Source organism: Geotrypetes seraphini, chromosome 6, assembly GCF_902459505.1.
Source record: "Geotrypetes seraphini chromosome 6, aGeoSer1.1, whole genome shotgun sequence".
Classification (NCBI taxonomy): Eukaryota; Metazoa; Chordata; class Amphibia; order Gymnophiona; family Dermophiidae; genus Geotrypetes; species Geotrypetes seraphini.
In genome coordinates this window covers 38,853,374-38,869,379 of record NC_047089.1, presented here as the reverse complement: position 1 = coordinate 38,869,379, position 16,006 = coordinate 38,853,374, and the positions used below count along the sequence as shown (strand labels likewise).

Here is a 16,006-nt window from a genome sequence, read left to right as displayed (position 1 = left end):
ATAATCTGTCGAGCAGCACATCAAAAACTTCATTCTGCAATATCTTTTTCGTTGTTCTGAAAACAGCTTGAGGGCCAACTGGTCAGGCTATTTGCTTTGTCATTATAATCAACAGAGAACATTAAGAAAATACAAGGTTTTAGTTGTTGTAAGGTTATCCAGGGATTCCAAATTATGACATAGTTAAACTATCCTTAATTTCGGAAAGTCCCATAGTCTGCAATGCACTAATCTGCAAATCCACTGATAACAAATGGGCTGCAGCAAATAATTCAGTGTTTATTTCCTAAAGTTTGGCTACTGAACCTGAATCACTGAACTCCATAATAATAAACTGATTCTAGACACTACCCTTTTTATATCAACTAAAGAAACACTGAGATTCTTGTGAATGAAGGCAAAAGGATATATAAGGTGTGGGGAAAGATCATCATGTTTGGCAATAGAACCACAGAAGACACATCTGCAGAAGAATATATTGTCAGTGAAGCATTACGTATGGCTAAACCCCCAATACCATTCATCTTGGGGTCCACGGAAGGTCGCAATATACAGTAGGTGACGAAGCACTACAGCTAGACACAGGGGAATCCGTCTGACCAGATGTGGCATTAGAAGTTTCCCACCATTCTCGGCTGATAATGTCCTCTGAACCAAATGTTTCTCATTGGGATCGGTAACCGTCAATTTGGAGCAGTGTTTGCCAAGTCAGTCCTGCAGTACCCCCTTGCCAGTCAGGTTTTCAGAATATCCACAATGAATATGCATGAACTTGATTTGCACATGCTACCTCCATTATATGCAAACCTCTTACATGCATATTCATTGTGGATATCCAGAAAACCTGACTTGTGAAACACTGATTTTGAGGGAGCAATATGTTTACATTTATCTTTCCTTTTACTCATTACAACTGGACTCCAATAGGGATTCCAAAGAGGTATGCCCCTTTGACTCTGCAGGTGTTATTAAAGACCCCATTCACAGCTCCTGATTTTAAGCATCACATTAACTCCCCCTTCCCATTCCAAGGGTATTGCTATCGTAAAGTGTACAACAGACCAGTATACTGGAGAAAATAGCGTCAGGGTAGTGGTATGAGGTCCTCCCCAACAGTAGCATCACAATTCAGATATCTTTAAAGACCCACTTCCTGATATCATCACCAGGTTGACTCCGCCCCTTCCAAGGGTGTTATATCTTTAACTTTGCTGATGAGAGAACATTTGTTATTCCAAACTGGATGAAGCCCTGATGCAGGAGCTAATGAGGAAAATGGAGAGAATTTGGATCTCATCTGGTGGACTTATGAGGTATTAAAGTCCTTTTAATTCTTAGTCAAATACAAAGTATCATAAATAAATGGAACACACAATCCTTAGATTATAAAAACCTTTTTATTAGGAAAGTTAGGAAAGGTTGACTTCAGGCCCTCTAGATAAAAGTTAGTCTAATCTGTACTGTTAGCTGCTAAGTCAGTAGTGGCCAGATTTTGGAAGATGTGGGAGGTTACACTTAAATCTGATATATTTCTTTCTCAGCTTTATTCATTCTGTTTTATCAACAAACAGTAACCAAGAGAACAGAGTTTCAGCTAACAGCTAAGCTATAAAGAAAACTCATACAATGTTCAAAAGCATCTAAATCAAATCATATGATTTCCAGTAACCAATGCTGTATAACTCAAACAAAAACATATTTCAGTTCCGACACCTCTGGCATCCACTATAATAAAACCCTTAGCATGCATGCGTACTTAAATTTCCCTGCTCCGTGCCGCGCATGCCTCAGCTGATTTCCTGCTCCGATCTCCAACGCTGGCTGACTTTCTGCCTTCTGACTATGCTGCCGCTGCCGGGACACCTCTTTTTCTCATCCCCGGACTAGCAGCGGCAGCAGCCACGGTTTCATTAAGCATCCGTGGGGCATTTGCTAGGCCAGCCCACTTCGATAATGCGAGGCGGGCCGGCCTAGCAGATGCTGGACAGGGAGCAGGAAAGGGAAAAGGGCTACTGCTAGATAGGGGGAGCAGGGAAGGGGTGCTGCTGGACAGGGGGGAGGTAAAAGTAAGGGAGAAGGGCTACTTCTGGACAGGGGGAGCAGGGAAGGGGTGCTGCTGGACAGGGGTGAGAAAGCAGGAAAGACAGACAGGGGGCCAGGGAGAGAGACAGAAAGAAAGACAGACAGGGGGCTAGGGAAAGAGACAAAAAGAAAGACAGACAGGGGGCCAGGGAGAGAGACAGAAAGAAAAAAAGGGGGCAGAGAGAGAGAAAGATAGACAGACATACAGAAAGAAAGAAATGCCTAAGTCTTTACATCTATTCTAGCACCCGTTAATGTAACGGGCTAAAAAACTAGTTCTTTAATAACTCTCTGGGCTTTTACAATTACTGAATGAACGTATCCTTAATTTCAACAATAAGAAATACTGCAGAAAAAAGAAGACTAAACAGCTGGTATATAATTTTAATGACAAAAATTACTGCAATGTACTTTGTTAGAGATCTGAGGCATGCATGTTTTTCTGAGCCAAAACTATTGCTTGTGAGGAATGATATCATTTTCTGGGTTTCAGAACCAATCTTTTATTTACAGTAGTTCTGAACTTTACTGATGTAGCTATTTTGGCTACTCAGATGCTGATGTCACACTACATTACCTAAGCTATCATATGTTCTGTGCTGCATGACAGTGACAAATGACTTTGACAACCATTTTCGTCACAGATGCAATTAAAAACCATGAGATCAAGAATACAGACTGGAAGAAAACAAAAAACAAAACACCCAAAATGTGCTAATTTTTTCTATCAACCTTCCATATTAATCTGCTTTGTTTTTGGTTTTTTTTTTTTTAAATAAAAGCTGCTTATTTCTGATCTAACCTGGAGATTTTCTTCATAGGCATGCTCCCTCTCAAATGTTGTACAGTAATTCTGAATTGGTTCTTCTCCTCCATTGCCAATATGACTGACTTCCTTACTTTGCTTTCCTCTCCCTTCCTCAAAATACACAAATTGGATTTATCCTCTAATTCATAATAAATGTATCATAACACATCTTTTGAGGGGGACCCCCCGACAATGATGATAATCATCTACAATAGTATTTTTCACCATCACAATACCAGATTGGAAATAGTGTATAATATGCAGTGTTTCACTATCTGTTCAGCATTAACTTGGCCTTGAACACTGCCAGAGATAGAGCCTGCTGTATGGATTTGGGCAGCTTGTTCTAAGCATACAGCGCAGCAAAGTAGAAAGGATGGAATCTGGCGTTGGCAGAGGAAGAGAAAGGCACAGAAGGGGGGGATTTACCAGCTGCCCGAAGGATTCACCCCCCCCCCTTTTCCATTGATACCTTTAAAAAATTCCAGCGGTCTAGATGGTACAATAAAAGCCTTCCTTTTAACGCACCTTGTAAAAGAAAGTGGATGAGCTGGAAAACGGATCTAGGGCAGATTAACTTCCTTAGACTACCTAAATCCATTCCAAAAGGAGCACCGCCTAAAGGAGGAAGTTATCAAAGACCTGATCGCACCACGCTCTACCAAAACATTGTCTGTGTGAGAGAACCATTGCCTGATCAGATCCAGGAGCATCCCAGTCTCTGTGAAAGTGTTGCTAACTGGTTTAATTTTCCAATATGCTGTCTGAAACTTGGTCCCAGGGCTGCTAATTCTGCCATTGCCAGTTTTGTAACCAAAATCTCATGGCCGGTCAATCCTGGCTATCTCAGTAGTCCCCTTCATCATCTCAGGATCTCAGTGCAGTTTAGCTTTCTCCTTCTTCCCCATTTTACATGGGGAAGAGAAATGTCAGCTATAATGAGCCGAGGCTTTGCAACTGACAGACAAGCTATGTGCTAGTGTTATTGTGTCAATGTGATTTTAATGTTGAATGATTTTATGTGTTTTACAGTAAAATAGGTGGGATATAAATGAAAAAGTGAAAGGAATTTTCACTGCCAGTTTCATCTCTGAACAGTGCCCGTCTCTTCAGTAACTCTCTGAGGATCAGTTTCAGCAGTTTCTTGGTATCGCCATGACTCTAGACTCATGACCACTACATCACATTGTGCCATCTGATGCTCTTAGGTCATTTATTTATATATGCCGCCTATTCAAGTGTGTTGGCCATCAGAGTGACCTGGATCGTGTCATCTTTAGTATTTACCCCTTGCTTTGGACAAGAAGAGTGGAGAGGCTTCAAAAAGATTACAAATAAACTGCCAGACTGTTCGAATCAGGCTAGCTCTCTGACCACAAGAAAGGAAAATGGCCGCCAGTACATCTGTGTGTATGTCTTTGGATGCAAACAGTCACACAGCAAAAAAAGCGAAAGAGCGTGATAAATGCGAGTTCTGCCAGAGGGACAAGAGACCAAGACTGGTGGGAATCAAACTGGGTGAAATGGCACTATTAAGTAAGAAAGATGCCAGCCAGGTTGGTTCTTGCAAAAGGGTTGGGAACACCTGCACCTCAAAGCAAGGACAGCCATAGTACTGGGTAAAGAAAAACAAAAAAACCCCACAAAAAAATAGCTGAACTGGTTTTAAGGAGATCATCTCTTTACCCTTCTTGCTTGTGTGATCTGATGTTCTTATTGCCGCCGGGTCTTCCACCAAATTCTGCATAGATCAGGGGTGTCAAAGTACCTCTTCGAGGGCCGCAATCCAGTCGGGTTTTCAGGATTTCCCTAATGAATATGCACGAGATCTATTTGCATGCACTGCTTTCATTGTATGCTAATAGATCGCATGCATATTCATTGGGGAAATCCTGAAGACCCAACTGGATTGTGACCCTCAAGGAGGCACTTTGACACCCCTGGCATAGATAGAGAATTCCAGGCAAACCTTGAGTGGTGCACAATTTCTCTAGGTTGTATGTTTATTACCGCTGCTATCAAAACCATGAGATCCAGGATTCTTTGCATGTTCTTTCTAATTTTCCATAATATTTAACATTTTCTCTGTATTTTTCTAATAATTTTATAAGTTTCAAGTTTAAGTTTCACGTTTATTAGGTTTTTATATACCGCCTATCAAGCTTATCTAAGCTGCATGGGAGGGGAAGGATATTTTTCTTCTACATGGTTATTGATTGAATTTAAGTGCTCATGTTGTTTGTTAATGTCAATATATTTCCTGGCACTTTGTATTAGTTTGGAAAATTAATAAAGATTTATAAAAGAAAAAAAAAAAAAAAGATTATCTAAGCGGTTTTTACAATCAGGTACTCAAGCATTTTCCCTATCTGTCCTGGTGGGCTCACAATCTATCTAAAGTACCTGGGGCTATGGAGGACTGAGTGACTTGCTCAGGATCACAATGAGCAGCACAGGTTTTGAACCCACAACCCCAGGGTGCTGAGGCTGTAGCTCCAACCACTGTGCCACACTTTCTTTTTGGAAGGATTGCCACTCTGCAGTCTGAGCAGCCTTTCTGAATTCCTTTGAAGCCTTTGCATCTGAATTAAATAATGGATGACAGAGAGCCTGTTTTGACAGAAAACATACTATAATATTTAATGTGGTCCTGATCTGACATTTTCAGTGTGTATATATGCTCCTTGATTTTTCACGGCTTCCCTATAAAACCAAATCTCCAGAAACCCTTCATAATTAATCTATTCCATGGAAAAATATCCTGGAGATCAAAATGAACGGAACCAAGAAACTTTTTCGTACATGGTGGAACAAAACAGTGAATTTAAAACAACAAGGCCCTGTTAAGGAGTCTGCTTTCTAGGATTCGACTTCAGCTGCCAGAAAAGCTAGAGAACAAGCAGTTGTGTGTGAGCAAAACTATAGAGATTTTTTTTTTTTTTTTTAAGTTCAATAAAATTTATTAGTATTATATGGAAGAAAATGCAAAATGAAAACATTTCAACAGCGTAAACTTTTTAAAATAATATTTTCATTGCTTTACATTCCCAGGTGAAATGTTTCAAATGACTTTTGATTAGCCGTGTCAAGTGGTTCAAAGCATATAAAAAGTAGATAAACGGCGAGTTCTGTTCCTAGATTGGGATTTGCACATTTTCTTCCTCTCCTCTTTCTACCCAATCTCTTCACCACATTCGCTGTTAACACCTCTTCTTCATTGCTTTTCCTCTCTCTCCCAGACATATATCATCGCTGCTATTGTTCTCTTTCTACACCATAATCTAATCATCAGTGCGGCAGATATCTCCACTGGGCACTGCTGCATTCACTCTTGGTGTACCGGATGCTATCTGTCAAAATAATGTTTCTGTTACTAACTTCCATCTGTCTCTCCTGGTAGGAATTAAATTATCCTCAGCAAATAGAGTTTTGAAAGATTCTAATTTTTTCCATTTACTTTCCTGTTTTACTGACACTTAAAGCCATCAGCTGAGAGGTACTTTATTTGGTATCTCTATTGCCCTACAATACTTCAATCTTACCTCTATAATTTTAGTGTCAGTCATCCAGTCTTTCCTCAAACCAAACTACATGGCACTTTTCCAAAGAAATGGGCTAAGCACTGAGCAACTCTGAGGGCAAAGACAGGACTGGAGAGTCTATGGGCTAGATTCACAAAGCAAACCGATCGTGTATCGATCGGTTTGCGACCAGATTTCCCTCCGGCCCGATTCACTAACCTCTCCTGCAAAGTGCTTCCAATTTGTGCATGCAAATGAGGGGAAATGCATACTAAGTAGACAGGGACACGATTCACCAACAAATTTTTAAAACCGACTGGGCTGGCCGATCAACCCAAGAAGCACCTGCTGGGGACCAGTCACAAACGTCTTTCTGACTCTCCAGCTCCATTGAAGCCCTGCTCTCGGCACGCCTTCTCTCTGCTGCTCCGAATCACTCCTGCTTGCTGCCCCGATGCTCTTCCCCGATCTCTCCTGCCTGCTCTGCCCCGAATTGCCACCCTGCTCATCCCCGATCTCTCCTGCCTGCTCTGCCCCGAATCACCGCCCTGCTCTCTCCTGAATCGCCGCTCTGCACATCCCCAGATCTTTCCTGCCTGCTCTGCCCCGAATCGCCGCCCTTGCTCTCTCCTGAATTGCCACCCTGCTCATCCCCGATCTCTCCTGCCTGCTCTGCCCCAAATCGCCACCCTGCTCTCTCTTGAATCGCCGCCCTACACGTCCCCAGATCTCTTCTGCCTGCCGCCCCGAATCTCTCCTGCCCTTCTCCGCACTGCGAGCCTGTGGTTTTAACCTGCGGGTTTAAAGCGGGTTAAAATCACAGGCTCACTGGGCTAAAAAGTTTTTAAAAGTTGGTGCGGCTCGGGATCTCACAACAGCGATCTGTGCCGGCAGATGGGGGCATTCCTCCGATCGCCCCATCTGCATATTAGAGGTTGAAGAATCCATCGGACATGCCCGGACGTGCCCAATCGGGCAGGCTTGTGAATCTAGCCCTATGTGATCTCTTTGTATCGTCTTCTTCATTGTTTCTATGAATGCAAATTTCTTGGTTTGCATAAAGCTCTGAAGTGCAAAGAAAATAATGACCAATTATTTATTTATTTAAAAGATTTATAAACCGCTTATAATCAAAGTGATGTACAAGATAACATACATATTATTGAAAACACCCCAAGATCCATAACAAAAATGTACATTAACATTTCACAATTTACAAGCTGGAGTTCTTACTTCAGCTGCTGCTTCTACAACGTCATTCTGTTAAAGGTCAATATGTGGCCAGAAAATGTCAATATTCCATGTACGCGTATTACATAAAGGCGCCAACAAACAATTGGGTTTTCAGCTGTTTCCTAAAATTCATACCATCTTTACATAATCTCATAGCGGCAGGGAGTGAATTCCAAAGTTTCACGCCCATTACAGAAAACATGGTGCCCCTCAGTGTCTTATAGTGCAGTGTTTTTCAACCTTTTTACACCTATGGACCGGCAAAAATAAAAGAATTATTCTGTGGACCGGCATCGGTCCGTGGACCGGCGGTTGAAGACCACTGTGGGCCAGACCCCGCCCATCTCTACCTAATCTCCACCCCAGAACCCGCCCCCATAATAGTATTAATTGCACCTTGCACATCCCATGCCTCATCTGGAAGCCTTCCCTCTGACGTTGCAACGTCAGAGAGAAGGCTTCCGGTTCAGGCGCAGGATGCCCGTAGGAGCCACTGCCCGTGGCTTTGTGCACTGAATCAGTGAGGAAGAGGGATCTGGCTCGAAGATAACGCCGCATCGATCGCACCGTGGACCGGCGGTTGAAGAACACTGTTTGGGGCCTGATGCACATGCTGGCCCTGTGGACTGGCAGGAAATTTCTGTGGACCGGCACTGGTCCATGGACCGATGGTTGAAGAACACTGTTATAGTGAATTCTAGTTTCTTTGCTATTCACCTGCCTCATACAACCCTCAGATGGTACCCTACGAAGGGAATATGTTGTTTTATTATAGTCCTTTTCAACCAAAGAGAAGCATTTTAATCTAGTTTATAATTTCCCACATTCCTACTATCACCCACATAAATGATATCCTTTTGCAACAGTCTCTTTATTACGACATCTTTTCGTTCTTTCTTGCTCGTCAGTCAAGGGGGATCATTTTATATCTGGGTGCCTCCATTTAGGTGCCCCTGAGACCATGCAATAAAAGCCGGACGACGACACACTAAATCCAGTGCCCTGGCTGGACGGCCTGGAAGTGTGCGGATGTCGACATGATGATGTCGTGCGCACACGTGACATCATCGCATCGACATCCATGCATGCGCAGAGGCCCATCTGGCCGCAACCCGCTTCGGTGGATGGATCTGGGAGCTGCGGGGAGAGAAGGAGAGACGCTGGCCAGGAGGAGAGTCATCTGCACTGCGAAAGGCACGTCCTGTGGGCAGTTAGTCGGCATGGGTGACTCTCCTCACTAGTGTGTCGTGACACACCTGAAATCTCAGGAGGTACGCTGGTGTGCCCTGGCATGCAGTTTGCAATACACTGCTATAACAGAACCAATGTAGTTAAGTTACACTATGGAACATCAGCCTAACTTAGTACTGGCATGCCTTCATGCCAGCCGTGCGGGTGCCTAAAAAAGCTTGTTGGGAGTCAACTAGAAACTGCGCTGTTTTCTTTTTGGCTCCCTTTTTGCGGAATAATAATATTCCTTGCTTTATATTCAGAGACTTCTTATACTAAATTTAAATTAAAAAATGTAAAACATTTATTTTCAACAGTTTTTGATGCTGGTTAACAATGGCAGACATATGGTTTATTTGTGTGTTACTAAAAGTTTAAGTTTCAAGTTTAATAGGTTTCAAATTTAGTATGAGTGTCGGCATCTTTTTTTTAATTTTTAGGAGAACTCTTTCTTTGGTCATAGCACATGTTAGAGCAAGGCTCTTTCCCTATCAAAAAAAGGCCATATTATTGTAACCCCAATTATAAAGGTTTGCAAAGGGTCAGTTAACAGGGTTGCCAACTATAGGCCTATAGCTTCCATTCCTTTCTTAATTAAGCTTTTGGAAGGTCTAGTTTCTTTTCAGCTAAAAATTACATGAAACGTTTTGATCGACTGCGCAGTTCACAATCTGATTTCAGATAGTTCCACAGTACGGAAGCAGTGCTGGCATCTCTAGTGGGCCACATACAGTAGAATCTCAGTTAACCAGCATCCAACTAACCAGCACTCTCAACCAATCGGCAACCCCCCTCCCCCCAAAAACAAACAAACCCAAAAACAACAGTCTCTCGTGCTCCTCAGACAATGCCCAAAGCCGTGCTCATGACCTGACCCAACAACCCGCCTTCCCTCCAGCCCCAGAGGCATCAGTGGCAGCCACAAATCTCCCTCCTCCAGCTCCCAAAGCATCGCAGGCAAAATTGTGCGGTACAACAAACATAACCTGTGGTAATCTATAAATTGCACATATAAGTTGGTATTCCACCTATGTACCATCCGTACTCCCCCCAATTATGTACTATGTAAGTTAAGCAAGTCTTCGCAGAATAGCGCTTAAACAGAATACATCATTATAATCTGTTATCAAGTTTTGATAGTAGAAATTATATAATTTTGATATGCAGGCAAGAGTTGTGGGAGTGCAGTTGGATAATTTTCTTTCTATGGAACATCAAGTTAAATTAGTTACTAATCATGTTTTTCTTAAGAAGATTGATGATCAGTGGCGTACCTAGGGTATGTGGCACCCGGGACCCATCATTTTTTGACACCCCCCCCCCCATGTAAAAAAATATTTTTTGTAATGACCATGAAACAGAATAAATGGTCAGAATAGAAACAGGCAGTGAAAATTTTCTTATATTCCAAACATAACATAACATAAATTATGTCTGAATTGTCATGACATCAGAAGTACATATGGAGTAGTTCAGGTGATGCTTGGGACAGTTCTGATTGTGTTAGTTCGGTTTTATGTGTTTTTTGAATAGAAGGGTTTTTATTTCTTTTTGAAGGTTTTGCAGTCTGTGGTCGATGTCAATTGGTTGTAGAGTTGGGGGTCGAGTGTTGCAGCTCGAATGGCTAGGAGGTTGTCGAACAGTTTTTTTCTTTTGACGTTTTTGGTTGGAGGGTGTGTGAATGGTGCGTGAGTTCTCCTATGTCTGTTTGAAGTGGATTGAATTATTTAGCTGAAGAAATTAGTTACCCCCTCATCCCACACACATTAATTCTCTTCCATTTTTGTTCCCATTATAAAAAACACTGATAAGTTCCCAGAAAAAAAATACATTAAAATAAGAAGTGAAAACAAAGGCCCCTACAGATGAGAACATAACATAAGAATAGCCTAACTGGGTCAGACCAATGGTCCATCATGCCCAGTAGCCCATTCTCATGGTAGCCAATCCAGGACACTAATACCTGGTCAAAACCCAAAGAGTAGCAACATTCCATGCTACCGATCCAGGGCAAGCAGACACTTCCCCCATGTCTTAATAACAGATTATGGACTTTTCCTCCAGGAATTTGTCCAAATCTTTCTTAAAACCAGCTACACTATCTGCTTTTACCATAACTTCTGGCCACTTCATTTTTAAGTTTAGATCTTTCCTTTCAAACAGAGACCTTGCTAGATGTCAAATACAGCACAAGGTAACTTCACATGGACTTAGCTGTGCAGGAAATGTGAATCTCCTCATACACCCACCATATAGTGCAAAAATGTGCAAAGGTCTGTTTTTTTCTTTCGATCACTACATAGCTTAATGCCACACAAGCAGCGCTGTTACAAACATATTCTGTAGGTCAAAGCTAAGGATAACAAAGTTTCCTTCCTTGGACCAGAAGGAGATAAACCACTGGAAGAGATCCCAAAACAACACCCAAAGACCCACTCAGTGTGTGAACCAGTTGAGTGGAGTGGACTAACTGGGGGGTGGAAAATGGGCCCGGAGTTTGCTCAGCAGAATTGCCCAGACCACCTCTTCCTCTCAACACATTGACACGCTGCCACCATCACCACTAGGAACACCTCACTGGGTAGGCCAGCTATGCTATAAACTTTATAAAACACATTATTATATTTTCTTATAAAGCACATATTTTAACTAAACTCTCTGACATCCTCAGCCTTTCCATTCACAAAAATAGAAGGAAGAAAAGTTCCTATTTCCTGCTGTCTCATGTCCCCGGCCTATACAATATTTTTTTTCTGCAGACCCTTCAAAAGTCTGACCCAATCCTCGTTTCACTTGCATTATAAAGTACTGAGGATGCCATCTCTCCCCAATCCCAGGTCCTAAAGTCTAAGACAGTAGCACAAACTAATGCTGCCAGATACAGGAAAAAAAATTTTGATTCGATTCAGCCCTATTGAATTGGTTTTTCAATTCGATTTTCCTGCCCAGTTGGGTGATTTTTTTCAAAACTCCTGGTGGGTTTTATAGCTTTTTCACCCCCTTTGGCTTCTCCTAACCACACTGGCGCTGTGGTGTAAATAAAATAAAGAAACAAAAAGGACTTTTCCTCTCTCTGTTAAATCCTAGCTCATGTTTGCAGTCCAACACCAGCTCTGGCAGGATACACATTTCAAATCTGACATATTATAATCACAAAACAGAAAATAAAATTAATTTTTCTACCTTTTGTTGTCTGGTTATATTTCAAATCTTGTTGGTCCAAGGCTCTGGTTTTCTTCTGATAACTTGCTTGCCAGGGTCTCCTTCTTTCTGCATGCTAACCATCCATCTGCCAACTCTGTCCTCCCTTTCCATTTCCCTTCCCTTCCCAGGAAGTCTGGTATCTTTCCTTTTTTTCATCTTCCTCCACAGATCCACCTTTTCTTAAATACCCTTTCATCCGGCATCTCTCCCTCCACCCCAGAGTCCACCATCTCTCCCTTTCTTTTCCTAATTACCCTCCTATCCAGTATCTCTATCCCTCCTCCACACCATCTCTTGTGTCCAATTTCTCTCCCTTTCTGTTCCTTCCCTCCCTAAATCCCATGGTCCATCATCTCTCCCTCTCCTCTATTTTCAGACCCATTATTTCTTCCCCCCCCAAAGTTTGGCATATGCACGTCTCTTTGAACACCCCCCTTCCCTCCGTGTACTTCTAAATCATGGTCCCCCCCAAAGGCCTGTCCCCCCTTAAAGGTCTGCCTGTCCCCCCTTGAAGGCCTGCACCCCCCGAAGGCCTGTCCCCCACTTGAAGGCCTGTCCCACCCCCTTGTAGCTTCTCCCCCCCCTTGTAGGCCTGTCCCCCCTTGAAGGCCTGCCTGCCTGCCTTCCCCCCTTGAAGGCCTGTCCCCCCTTGAAGGCCTGCACCCCCTTGAAGGCCTGCACCCCCCCCGAAGGCCTGCACTCCCTTGAAGGTCTGCACCCCCCCCAAAGGCCTGTCCCCCCCTTGAAGGCCTGTCCCACCCCCTTGTAGGCCTGCCCCCCCTTGTAGGCCTGTCCCCCCTTGAAGGCCAGCCTGCCTGCCTTTCCCCCCCTTGAAGGCCTGTCTCCCCCTTGAAGGCCTGCACCCCCCCTTGAAGGCCTGCACTCCCTTGAAGGTCTGCACCCCCCCGAAGGCCTGTCCCCCCCTTGAAGGCCTGCCTACCTTTCCCCCCTTGTAGGCCTGTCCCCCCCCTTGAAGGCCTGCACCCCCTTGAAGGTCTGCACCCCCCCAAAGGCCTACACCCCCCCGAAGGCCTGCACCCCCCCTGAAGGCCTGCCTGCCCCACCTTGAAGGCCTGCACCCCTTGAAGGTCTGCACCCCCCCCCGAAGGCCTGTCCCCCCTTGAAGGCCTGCCTGCCTGCCTTTCCATCCCTTGAAGGCCTGTCTCCCCCTTGAAGGCCTGCACCCCCCCTTGAAGGCCTGCCTGCCTTTCCCCCCTTGAAGGCCTGTCCCCCCCTTGAAGGCCTGCACCCCCTTGAAGGTCTGCACCCCTTGAAGGTCTGCACCCCCCCCCAAGGCCTGCCCCCCCTTGAAGGCCTGCCTGCCTGCCTGTCGCCCCCTCCCCCTTGAAAGCCTGCCTGCCTGCCCGCCCGCCCCACCCTGAAGGCCTGATGCCCCGACCCACCCCGAAGGACCGCTCGCCCCCTGGCCTCCCCGCACCACCTATGAAGCAGCCGCAGCAGGATCGCGAAGTCAGCGTCAGCGATCCCTGCGCTGCTTCCTGCGCCACGGTCCCGCCCCTCCTCTGATGTCAGAGGAGGGGCGGGATCGCGGCGCAGGAAGCAGCGCCTAAGCAGCGCAGGGATCGCTGACGCTGACTTCGCGATCCTGCTGCGGCTGCTTCATAGGTGGTGCAGGAAGGTCAGTGGGGCGAGCGGTCCTTCGGGGGTGGGGGGGGGACTGAACGGCAAGGCCGGGAGCACCCCCTTAGGGCTAGCACCCGGGGCGCACTGCCCCCCCCCCACCCCCCCTTGGTACGCCACTGTTGACGATGACCCATAAATATTTTGAGGAATCAGCATTTATTCTTGTGGAACAGGCTGTTATATTGTCCCAGATCAATCACTGTAATCTAGTGTATTTAGGTTGTCCTAAATATCTCTTTAAAAGACTTCAGACCATTCAAAACATTGCAGTAAGGTTGATACTTTTTTTTAATCTAGATTTTACGGGATTACCCCTTATATGAAATTATTGCATTGGCTTCCTGTTACTACCCGAATTCACTTTAAAACCTGTACAATGGTTTTTAAAATTCTATATGGATTGTCTCCTTGTATTTACGGTTCATAGTCAAAAGCGCACGCCGACAAAGGCGCGCCGAAACAACTGAGCGCAAGGCGGAAGCCTGCGCCGAAGAAAAAGTGTTTTAAGGGGCTCCGACGGGGGGTGTTGGTGGGGAACCCCCCCACTTTACTGAATACAGATCGCGCCGGCATTGTGGGGGGGAGGGGCTTGGGGGGTTGTAACCCCCCCTCATTATACTGGAAACTTAACTTTTTCTCTGTTTTTTAGGGAAAAAGTGACGTTTTCAGTATAATGTGGGGGGTTACAACCCCCCCAACAACGCCGGCGCGATCTGTATTCAGTAAAGTGTGGGGGGGTTCCCCCCCAAACCCCCCGTCGGAGCCCCTTAAAACACTGTTTTTCTTTGGCGCGGGCTTCCACCTTGCGCTCAGTTGTCTCGGCGCGCCTTTGTCAGCGCACACTTTTAACCGGTCACCGTATTTACTGAATTTAATCCCTTTACAATCAGGGAGACCAGATCACCAGTCTCAAAATGTCTTTAACATTAAGGGCTCCTTTTACGAAGGTGCGCTAGCAGTTTTAATAATAATAATAATAATAACAGTTTATATACCGCAGTACCGTGAAGTTCTATGCGGTTTACAAAAGATTAAACGAAGGTACAAATTGATTGAACTTAAGAGAGGTGGAAGAAAGTGATTAATAGGTCAAGAAAACCATTACTGAGGAGACAGAGATATACGGGTCAGTTGTCTAGATACTTCAGAACAGGTATGTTTTTAGCGTACGCTACACACTAACGCCTCCATACAGCTGGTGTTAGTATTTTCCGTGTAGCGTGGGTTTAGCGTGCATGCAGCATTGTAGCTCGCGCTAAAAACGCTAGCGCACCTTCATAAAAGGAGCCCTAAATTTCCAAGTCCTAAATAGATAAAACAGTTCAGGTTTAGGTCTTCTTTTTATCAGGCATCTACAATTTGGAATACATCCCTTTTTTTTATTTTTTTATAAGAGCTGAAGGTAATTACATGGCATTTAGGAGATTATTAAAAACACATTTATTCAAGAATGTTTTAGGTGATTTGTTGTAGACAAATTAATTATTCACGATTGCTTAATTAGGTTTGATCCTAGTCATTGGTTTTCTTTGTGATCTGCTTTGAACTCTTCGGGGTAGTGGTGGCAATATAAATCATAAAATGTAATGTCATATAATTTACTATAATGCCTTTTATTTAAGTTTGCCCTATAGATTTGATCAGGGCTGTGGAATCGGAGTCGAGGAGTCGGAGTCGGAGGAAATTTCGGGTACCTGGAGTCGGAGTCAGAAGTACAAAAAATTGAGGAGTCGGAGTCGGAACATTTATCTACCGACTCCATTTTTGAACTTGGCATACCAATCACGAGCGATTCTTTCAGCTATAGCACCCACTATATACACAGCACAAATGTTGCGAGCAGCTTCTGCAGCCTTAGAACCTTGATTAAAAGCAAAAAGAAGGTGGTGTCGAAAATGCTCATTTCTCTCAACTTGACATTCCATTTTAACGTTCTGAAAATTAACCAGTGCTGTGGAGTCGGAGTCGAGGAGTTGGAGTCGGAGGAAATTTCGGGTACCTGGAGTCGGAGTCTGAAGTACAAAAAACTGAGGAGTCGGAACATTTATCTACCGACTCCACAGCCCTGGATTTGATGGCTGTTACAACTGGTGTAGTCTGCTTCCGATCATTTGATTGCGGGATGTGGAATTTAAGGGTATTTTCACCTACTTTTTTCTGCTTTAAAGTCTTTACCTTGGTTTTTTGAGCTCTTTATGGCCCTGATTCCTTAAATATGAGGGACCGTTTGGTAGCTAGTGGATGCCCCAAACCTTGCATTGTGGTCACAGAGTGCTAACCTTCT

General features: G+C 44.3%; 1 protein-coding gene across 1 annotated transcript in view; it reads right to left on the bottom strand.

Moving 5' to 3' along the window:
* DDX10 (DEAD-box helicase 10) overlaps window positions 1-16,006 on the bottom strand; it is a 306,374-nt gene that overhangs the window by 37,437 nt on the left and 252,931 nt on the right. The gene's annotated exons all lie outside the window — the stretch shown is intronic.